Source organism: Crocodylus porosus, unplaced genomic scaffold (genome assembly GCF_001723895.1).
Source record: "Crocodylus porosus isolate Cpor-Errol unplaced genomic scaffold, CroPor_comp1, whole genome shotgun sequence".
Classification (NCBI taxonomy): domain Eukaryota; kingdom Metazoa; phylum Chordata; order Crocodylia; family Crocodylidae; genus Crocodylus; species Crocodylus porosus.
In genome coordinates this window covers 19,948,318-19,956,938 of record NW_017728931.1, presented here as the reverse complement: position 1 = coordinate 19,956,938, position 8,621 = coordinate 19,948,318, and positions in this window count along the sequence as shown.

Here is an 8,621-nt window from a genome sequence, read left to right as displayed (position 1 = left end):
TGGTTTAGTGCAGTTGTGGAGCCAGAGGCAAAGTGTGTGTGTGTGTGTGTGTATGTGGCCAGGGATAGAATGGGTGGGTGTGCTGCCAGGGGCAAATTGGGTGGGTTGGTGAGGTTGGAGCAAGGGGCAGAGTGGTTTAGTGCAGTTGTGGAGCCAGAGGCAAAGTGCTTCAGTGGGTGTGGTTGTGGAGCAAGGGACAGAGTGAGTGAGTGGGTGTGCAGCCAGGGGTAGAGTGGGTGGATGTGGGTATGGAGAACAGGTGCTGGGTGTGTGGGTGGCTGTGGGTGTGCGGCCAGGGGCAGAGTGGGTGGGTGGGTGTGGGTAAACAGCCAGAGGCAGCGGGGGTGGTTGATTACAGTTGTGGAGCTAGGGCCATTGTAGATTGGTGGGTGTGGTTGTGCAGCCAGGAGCAGAATGTGTGGGAGGCTGTGGGTGTTCAGCCTGGGGGAGAGTGGGTGGCTGGGTGTGGGTATGCAGCCATGGGCAGAGTGGGAGGGTGTGTGTGTCTTTATGCAGCCAGGAGTAGAGTAGGTGGGTGGGTGTGCATCCAGGTGCAGAGTGGGAGGGTGGCTGTATTTATGGAGCTAGGGGCACAGTGGGTTGGTTAGTGTGGTTGTGGAGCCAGGGGCTAAGTGGGTCAGTGGTTGTGATTGTGCAGCCAGGGTTAGAGTGTTTGAGAGGGTGTGGGTGTGCAGCCTTTGGGTGGGTGGGGATGGGTCTACATTCAGGGGCAGTATGGGCGAATGGGTATGGGTGTGCAGCCAGATGCAGAGTGGATGGGTGGGTGTGGGTGTGGACCCAGGGCCCGAGTGGTGTGGGGTTGTGGTTGCGTATCCGGGGCAGCATGGATGGATAGGTGTGGGTGTGCATCTGGGGGAAGAGTGGCTGGGAAGGTGTTTTTGTGCAGCCTGGGGCAGAGTGGGTGGATGGATTGGTGTGTGCTTGTAGGGGAGAATGGGTGAGTGTATGTGGTTGTGGAGACAGTGTCCCAGTAGGTGGGTGGGAGTGCAGCCAGAGGTAGTGTGTGTGGTTGCGGATCCAGGGGTAGAGTGGACGGGTTGGTGTCAGTGTGCAGCCTGGGGTAGAGTGGGAGTGAAGCCAGGGGCAGAGTGGGTGCATTGGGGTGGTTGTACGGCCAGGGGCAGAATGGGTGGGTGGGTGTTACATCAGCAGCAGACTGGGTGGGTGTCTGTGAATATGCAGCCAGGGATGAGTGGGAGGGTGGATTTGGTTGTGGAGCCAGGGGAAGTGTGGGTGGGTTGGTGTGGTTTTGGTGCGAGGGGAAAGTGTGATGGTGGGTGTGGTTGTGGAGCCAAAGGCAGTGTGTGAGAGGATGTGGGTGTGCAGCCAGGGGCAGAGTGGATGGGTGGGTGTGTGGGTGGGTGTGTATGTAGGGGCAGAGTGGGTGGATGGGTGTGGGTGTGCAGCCAGAGGCAGAGTAGGTTGGAGTGGTTGTGTGTTTGTGTGGGGAGGGGCAGAGTGCATGGGGGTGTGTGTGTTCAAAGGATGAGTTCCACATGCGCACCCCAGCATACACATGCACTGACACCCCCCTCACACTGCCATACATGCAGACCCCCACATCCACATCCCCTCACACAGCCCAGGCATCCCCCACATACAGAGTCTGCCACAAACCCCATATGCACCCACACCCCACATATCCACACACACACATGCACACATGCTCTCTCACCCCACAAATTCACACACCCATAGGCTCCCACAAAGATATACCCACCCCCCACAATATACAAGAGTAAGACTTCATGTTATACTATTGCGAAATCACCTAAACAAACAAATGACATCAGGACAAAAATATTTTTTCAAATCAAATTAATGATTTCTGTAGATGTGTTCTTTTTAGAATATGATTTGGTATTTTTTCCTGTTCAAGATGGCACGACTCCTTGCTGAAATCTGTATTTCCTTGGGTAAAGGGATGGACTTCTGGCGACAAAGGTCAGGGGTTAGGGCGTGGGACCTCCGGTCACAAGATAGTGACCAGGGGGTGGAGCACCTGCCAAGGGACAAAGCTACCTATGCAACACTCGACAGCTTGCCCAGACTCGGTAAGTGGTCTTCCACTCAAAGTAATTGCCTGCCCCTGATTTACATGGTCGGCCCTAAAGGTGAGTAGTGGGAGGCATGCAAGCTCTTTCTGAAATGCTCCATCACTGATGATGGGCAATTGGCTCATACCTATATAACTGAATAGATATAAACTATTTTTATCCTACGTGAAAGTATACAAAGAACCAAAATATTGAAATGAATGATCTAGAATAAAGTTAAGTCTTCTCTAAGGGTTGCCATTCCTAAAGGAAGCGATCCTTTGGACACTGAGGGAGTCTATCCCAGTACAAGGTAAAAGTGGGAAAAGAGTCAAAAAACTTCCTTGGCTAAACAGAGAAATCCAAGGGAGCCTAAAAGCAAAAAAGAAGGCATATAGGCGGTGGAAACAGGGGGAAGCTACCAAGGAGAAGTGTCTCTTCTTGGCCCTCACTTCCAGGGCAGCAGTTAGAAAGCCCAAAGCAACTACAGAGCTGAGGCTGGCAACACAAATTAAAGACAACAAAAGGTCTTTTTTCAAGTATGTAGGGAGTAAAAGGAAGGTGCAGGGCAGCATAGGAATCTTGCTGAACAAGGAGGAGCAATTAGTGACAGACGGGGGGGACACGGCTGAGCTATTTAATGCGTTTTTTGCCTCAGTGTTCCTGAACAAGGGTCAAGTTAAGTCTCCTAATCGGTTCTTAGATGGGCATCAGAGGAACACCAGCCTATCAACTGTTGACACTGACTTGGTGCAGAGTCACTTGGATGGACTTGATGTGTTCAAGTCAGCAGGCCCAGATGAGCTGCATCTGAGAGTACTGAAAGAATTGGCTTGTGTCATAGCAGAACCACTGGCACGGCTGTTTGAACACTCGTGGTGCTCAGGTCAGGTCCTGGAGGACTGGAAAAGGGCCAATGTGGTCCCTATTTTCAAGAACGGGAGGAAGGAAGAGCCTGGCAACTACAGGCCAGTCAGTCTTTTCTCCATCCTTTGAAAGGTCTTTGAAAAGATTATGAAGGATCATATTTGTGGGAGTCCAGCAGGAAAAATAATGCAGCAGGGAAACCAGCATGGATTCATAGCAGGTAGATCATGCTTGAGCAAGCTGGTTTTGTTTTATAACAGGGTCACAAAATGCTTAGACACAGGAGTAGAGGTGGATGTCGTTTTCTTGGATTTCAGCAAGGTCTTCAATACAGTATCTCATCCCAGTCTCATAAATAAATTAAGAGGCTGTGACAGATATTTACAGGGTCCGTTGGGTAGCAAATTGTCTTAGCAGTCACACTCAGAGAGTGGTAGTAGATGGGTCGGCATTGACCTGGAAGGATGTGGGTAGTGGGGTCTTGCAAGGTTTGGTCCCTGGACCTGTATTCTTCAATATCTTCATCAATGACTTAGACAGGGGTGTGAAGTGTACTCTGTCCAAGTTTGCAGATGATACTAAATTGTGGGGTGAAGAGCACACTGGAGGGTAGGAAATGATTGCAGGCAGACCTGGACAGGTTAGAAACGTGGGCAGTACACAAAAGGATGCAGTACAACAACGACAAGTGCAGAGTGCTGAACCTAAGGCACAAAAATGTCCAGCACACTTACTGGCTGGGAAGTGACCCTCTCACAGCACAGAAGTAGAAAGAGATCTCGGAGTCATGACTCCAAGATGAACATGAGTCATCAGTGTGATGAAATCATCAGTAAAGCTAACTTTATATAATATGTTCTGCTTTATGATGTCACTTGTTGGGGGGGTTGTTATATATATATTTGTTGTTTTATTTTGCTCTTTGGGTGTCTCTATTAGGAATCCTGGTATTACTCGATTATTCCCACACACTTGCTGATATATATATTCACAATCAAATGCAGATTAACACTTGTCTTTATCTTTATTCTTTATAACACTATACAAACTTTCGTTATCTTTAAACAGAAATGGTCCTTTTTTTAATATAACAATTATATCAGCTTTGTAATTCTATCTACATACTGTTCTTATTTAACCTTTATCAGTTTGGTTGGACTGAACTTGGTGTTAGTAAACAAAGTCCCTTTAACTCTGGTTCATCTGAAGAGCAAGCTTTTCTCTTCAAGCCTTGTTATTTCTCTCTCTTTACTTTTGCTATCCTGAGTGTGTACCTTTCATCTGGTGCATGGCTGAAGCCTTGAACCCTTGTGGTCAGCACTCAGATGTTTTTGCTAAGCTTGGGGGAGTGAGTCAATTCACTCTATTCTTTTTTTGTTTGTTTATTTACTTTTCAGCAGCTGCCAGGCACATCTCTGGTGCCTCTTCAGGGATCCGTCCCTCTTTCTCTGAGCTCCGCTCTCTCTAGAGACAAGAAAAATCGTGAGGTAAGTGTCTTATCTCCCAGAGATCTTCTTTCTCCCTCACTTTTTCCTTCTTTCTTTCTTCTCTCTTTCTGAGACTCCCTTCTCATCTTTCTTTTCTTATCCCAGAGCTTCTATAATAATATGGTAATAGCTCTGGAAGCGGTGTTCTCCGGCTCTTTTTGCCACATCGCTGTTTACTCTTTCACAAGGGTGGCCAAAATTTGGAATGGGCTTCCAAAGGAGGTGGTGTTCTCCCCTACCTGGATAGGCATCTGGCTGGGGTCATCTGACCCCAGCACTCTTTCTGCCTAGGCAGGGGGTCGGACTTGATGATCTGTTCAGGTCCCTTCAAACCCTAGCATCTATGAATCTATGCATGTAACTCTACGCACATAGGTCTCAGGTTTGGGTTTGCTGCCTATGCAACCAAGTCTTAAGTGACTTCAGGAGTTGAGCATATTTTTGTGGATTTTTTTCCAATTCTTTAGAAGCAAATTTGTCTACTTATATGAACCTCAGGCAGGTTACAGCCTGTGGTCAGAGTGACTGAATAGCTTTCTATGAAGATTTTAGGTTTTTATTTCTGATTCCTTCTTCTACCCTATTTGCCAGGTTGAAGTAGATTCACAATTTTGGTTTCAGTCGAAGGATGCCTTTATATTCAGAGCCATCACGGTTTGCCTGGCCCCAGATTTCTTTTGAAGGGTTTCATGTCTCATCAAACAGCCAAGGCCTTAGTCTTACTATGGTATTTGCAGTTTTTCAGATAGCTGTTCTTATCCTGCATTTATGGCAGTTCAAGCTGATTCCATGTAATTTTTTTATAGTGCTTATTGTTTTGCACAGTAACAACTGACTTGCTGGGAATCCCCAAGTTCCTGTAGACATGTATATTATATATAATATTAGGTTCACTCTTGTCTTGGAATTAAAAGGTCATTGCTATCTTGGCAAAGGAGAAGGTGATCCATGTTATATGATGCTTCTGCCCCTCTATGAACCCAGCATGATTTTACTAAGATATAATTCTGGAACAATATGTGGTTTCCTTCTTTCCTTATCCAATAGTCATTGGACAGCCAAACTCCACAATAGATGTCAGATGTCTGAACCAACTGCTAGTGATGTACAGAAAGAAAAGAATCTAATTTTCCTGTTACCTGTTGTTCTGTAAGGAAATAGAAAATGACAGGTTCCAATAGTAAAGGCGGTCTGGTACAGCATACATGTCTCTTAATATGACGAGTTGGGAGCTGTGGAACATATTGTTTCACTGCTGCTACTGTAATGACTCACTTACACATACAGGTGGAATGACTCATTCTAAAACACCTGTGGCCTGATTGTTGTTCAGACCTTAGAGAAAGCAAAAAGCAGCACAGACATCAAGAGACTCATAGGGAAGCAGCTTTATGCCTGCCTCTCCCAGGCTTTGTATGACCCACTATAGCCTAGTCTTGCTGCCTGCCTCTGCTCAACCCAGTCTCCTGATCCTCAGATTGTATTTGGAGTACTGAGTATTCTGGATTGTGATCTCTGCTTGACAACCTGGTTCCTGTTTCTGGTGCTTGATCCATGGATTGGCACTGGGGCTGCCCACCTTGGACTTTGATCTTTGTACCAGATTACTCAAGTCCCAAACTTGACATTAACTGATCTTTGTTAGCATCAATTGCTCCTTTAGTAATGGTGTATGACATCATAATGGATATTTACTTATTACAAGACAGTAGCCTAGTGCATGTCCATATATTGCAAGGCTGTACTATCCTGAGACATACTATGCTACCTTTGTGTATACTTATCAGATTGTCAGATTACACCAAGTTGGGTAGAGTTGCAGACATTCTGGAGGGCAAGGATAGGATTCAGAATGTAACTGATGAACTGGAAAAATGGTTTGAAAGCAATCAGATAAAATTTAACAAGGACAAATGCAAAATCCTGCACTTGGGACAGAAAAAAAATCATATGCACAAATACTGCCTGGGGAAGGACTTGCTAGGCTGTAGTATTGCAGAGAAGAATTTAGGGATCACAGAGGCCATAAGCTGAATATAAGTCAACAGTGTGCAAAAGCCCAACATCATGCTGGGCTGTACAAATCACTTGGAAATCAAGGGAAGTTTTTAACTCACTATTTTACAATCTTTGCATTCTCCTATGCCTGAAGAAGAGTGAGTGTGGCCAAGAGCTTGCAAATAAATAATATATATTTTTGCAAATATCTAGTTAGTCTAATAGAAGATACCACCTCTACCCAGAGTTCTGACTCCTGTTGCCTGTAGACTAATATAGCTACAACCTGTATCCCTCTTACTATTTTCAGCACTGGTGAGGACTCACGCACAGAACTGTGTCAAGTGCTGGCCCTCTCACTTCAAGAAAGATGTGGACAGAGTCTTGCAAAGAGTGACAAAAGGATTTGAGGTCTGAGTAACATAATTTATGTGGAAAGGCTGAAAGAACTAGGATTTAATCTGTAGAAAAGAAGATGGGGAAAGGGAGATTTGGTAACAGTCTTCACATCTCTGCAGCCATAAGGGACAGAACTAGGAGCAAAGGCCTAAAATTGCAACAAAGGAAATTTAGGTTGCAGGTTAGGAAGAACTGTTCCACCATCATGGTCATTAAGAAGAAAAGGCAACCCAGAGAGGCTGTGGAATCTCCATCTTTGGATGATTTTAAGAACTGGTTATGTGTGGATACCTTTAGGAGTGTTATGTACAAGTTGTTACATAGGCTGGGGAATTGCAGGAGGGTACAACAGAACTGTAGGCAAGGTACTGCTCTCTGAATAAACAAGCTTTATTGTTCTATACGCTTAACTCCTTGGTCTTTTGAGAACAACATAGGTTAGACAGACAGCTGGCTTGGAAGGTTTAGACAGGGATAACCCTGCATTAAGCAGGAGGGTGGAATAACTCAGGAGTGGCTAACCAATGGCAGGAATGCATAAGTTGTACAGGAAACCTCTGTGTGTGGCACATGTAAAATCAAGGAGGGAACAGGCAGCACAGCAGCTGATAGGGCAGAGCAGGAGATGAGGCAGGTTGCACAGGAAATGAAGCAGAAAGCAGAGCAGCAAAGAAAAAATAAAGCAGAAGAAGGGGATCAAAATGGCACTACTCAGGAAAGGTGGGGCTAAGTCATGGCATGCCTACAAAATAGTTGACCCCTATTGGACTAGTTGACTCCCTCAGGTCCTTTCCAACACTACTATGCTATGATTCTAGGACCTAATAGTTTTCCTGAGTTTGGCTTGGAGCATCATTAATCTTAGCTGTATTTAAAAAGTACTGTTGGCAGAGTAGCAGTTGGTGACATTTGACAAGACTGTCCATCTAGTTACATCTGTAAATGCAGGAGCCTTAGTCCTGGGGCTATTTGTAAGCAAGGCCTCATTTTGTTTACTCTCCAGCAAATATTTTTTTCTGCTACCTTTTTCTTCTACTTCGGAGATTTTGGAGGCAAAGGGACTTGTTAGGGTGAAAGTATTTAAATCTTGGGAAGCATTGAATTTGCAGCTGAATAACAGGCTATAATCTGTGGCCTAGCAAAGCTGCTAACCACAAGGCAGAATGGTATGTTAAAAGTAACATTGCAAAATGCTTAGGCACGCATTTTCTTAACAGTATAGTAGTGTGGTAAGTTATATAGCTCATTGTGTAAAAGAAACAGGATGCAAACCACTGGCTATCGTTAGATGATAAAGCAGATTTTGCTTATGAATGCTTACGCTAAGCCAGCCATTCGCTTGTGCTAAGTAGCCATCTTAACTGTGTCAACCATTTTCAAGTGAGTCTGTGTAAGTCTGTGTCATGTGAATGAGGTGAAGTCTTAGGAATGTGGAGATGGTACAACTTGGGACTCAAAAATAGATTGAAATGTGAAAGACAACATGTAACCAGTAACAGAATCTGAGATAAAATATGCAAAAAAGGTAAATGGTGATTGGTAAAGAAGACTCCAGCCACTCAAGTGACCAAACGAAGAAAGGGTCAAGGTCTTAGGCATGGGCTCAAAGCAAAAAGACATGTAAATAAGTGAATACATAGGCGATTCCATGCTAATGAAACAAACAGTAAACAAAGGTGGACCTTAAAATGGGAAGGACTAAGGGGAGAACAAAGGAAGAATGAAGGTGGGGTCGGACCCAGAGGGTTGTAATTGATGGCAGTCACTCATCGTGGTGCCCTGTGACCAGTGGGGTCCCTCAAGGCTCTGTCCT